A 2241-nucleotide genomic window follows, 5' to 3' on the forward strand; every position below is an offset into this window, starting at 1 on the left:
AGATGAAAGATGCTGAATCTCTATATGAAGGATGGGAAAGGTTCAAGGAATTGTTGATGTTGTGCCCTCATCACGGTCAAGAGAAGTGGACTTTGCTACATGTCTTCTACAATGCAGTTGACAGTTCTACCAGACTCATTATTGATGCTTCAGCTGGAGGTAGAATAATGTCAATGGATGTTGAGGAAGCATGGAATTTGATCGAAGATACCGCACAACATTCTCATTATTATAATGATGCTCGATCACATCCTAAGAAAGCGGCCGGGATGTATGAGGTGAATGCTGAAACTCACCAACAAGCTCAGATAGATGTTATGCAGCAAGAGATCAAGAGGTTGACTTTGGCGATTCAAAAATCTAAAGAAAATGGGGCCGGATCATCCTCTCGAGATACGTCTAGTGTGGTTTGTCAGTTTTGTGGAGAGGGTGACCATACTATTTCATCATGCCAACAATTCGGAGCTCAAGGTGAAGCACAAGGGGAGGTGAACTACATGAACAACTTTAATCGGGGTCCGAGGAATGATCCATATTCCAACACCTCTAACCCCGATTGGAGGAATCACTCTAACCTCCCTTGGGGAGGAAATCAAGATTCTTAGAGATACCCCCTGGTTTTCAACCAAGACCCCCTCCACAACAACATCAAGAGTTTTCTCAACCATTCGATGAGTCTATGCTTCAGCTGATTATGAAGGAGCTACAGAACATAAACAAGAAACTGGATAGTCATGATAGCTTGCATGCTCAATATGCCAAGAATGCTCCTAGACCCCATGGTCAACTTCCGGGCCAAACTGAGGCCAATCCAAAAGGGAAAATCAATGTTGTGTCCTTGAGGAGTGGAAGGCCACTTGAAGATCCTAAAGTGGTAGATCTTAAGAAGAAAGGTGTTGTTATTGATGATCCCGAGGAAGCAAAGGTTCAAGAGAAAGAGGAGAAGGAAGAGCCTAAGTATGTGCCACCACCACCTTACAAGCCTCCTCTTCCTTTCCCACAAAGGAGAGCCCAAGCTCAGCTAGAACACCAATTTGGCAAATTTGTGGAGGTGTTGAAGAAACTTTGCATCAACATTCCCTTCACCGAAGCTCTCAAGCAAATGCCTACCTATGTGAAGTTCTTAAAGGAGATCATATCCAACAAGAGGAACCTTGATGACTACCACACCATTGCTTTGAACCAAGAATGTAGCGCTATCATCCAAAACAAGTTTCCCCCTAAGCTTGGAGATCCGGGCAGCTTTAGTGTTCCTATGGCGATAGGGAGGAGTACCTACCAGGCTTTATGTGATTTGGGTGCTAGTGTGAGCATCATTCCTCTATCCATATGCAAGAAGCTTGATTTAGGAGAGCCTAGACCGGTGAAGATGACCTTACTCATGGCCGATAGATCTACTACAAGCCCGGTTGGTATTTTGGAGGACATTCCTATCCAGATCGGCAAGTTCTACATCCCGATTGATTTCATTGTCCTAGACATTCCCGCTGATTCTACTATTCCAATAATAGTGGGATGACCCTTCCTAGCTACCGCGGGTGCTCTTATTGATGTGAAGTAGGGTGTTCTCTCCTTCAATATTGGTGAAGAGAAAATGGAATTCAACCTTCCTAAGGTTGTGAAGCGGCCTGCTTTTGAGGATGATGTTTATAGCTTGGATGTGGTTGAAAAAGCAACTCAAGAATCGTTGATGGCCATTTTGATTGATGATCCGTTGGAGTATTGCTTGACTGAGAGTGTGACCGAAGCTGACAATCAAGAGCTACTTGCGTATGTGCTCTTCGAATTTGAATCTAGTAATGAGGTGCATGAGGCCGTATTTGAGACCCTATCTAGTGAAGACGTCTCCCCCATGGAGGAGACTCAAGAGGCACCAAAAGTGAAGTTGAAGACTCTTCCATCCAATTTAAGGTTGAAGGAGGATCTTGATCCAGGGGATATTGGCCATCTTCTCCGTCTACCTAATGAGGGGAGATTTTCTCTCAAGGGTCGACCTCCTCCTAAACCACCTTCATAAAAGTAGTTCCTAGTAAGTATTTCTCTTCCTTTTGCTTTTTAATTATGCATTGGGGACAATGTTAGTTTTAAGCTTGGGGAGGGGAGTATTTTCTGTTTTGCATTGCATGTAGGTTGTTTAGAATTGCATTTTTCGTTTGTTTTTTTTGATATTTTTGTTTTTGTGTCGGTTATCACGTTTCCCCTGCATGCTCCTTTGTGAGTTCTTATAATGGTGCATTGACT

The 2241-nt window shown here is 43.5% G+C and overlaps 1 pseudogene; it reads left to right on the top strand.

Moving 5' to 3' along the window:
* The first annotated feature begins 973 nt into the window (after positions 1-973).
* Positions 974-2017, top strand: LOC141249647 (uncharacterized; annotated as a pseudogene).
* The last annotated feature ends 224 nt before the right edge of the window (positions 2018-2241 follow it).

Source organism: Phyllobates terribilis, unplaced genomic scaffold, assembly GCF_046119375.1.
Source record: "Phyllobates terribilis strain yellow unplaced genomic scaffold, ASM4611937v1 Scaffold_4919__1_contigs__length_55907, whole genome shotgun sequence".
NCBI classification, from domain to species: Eukaryota; Metazoa; Chordata; class Amphibia; order Anura; family Dendrobatidae; genus Phyllobates; species Phyllobates terribilis.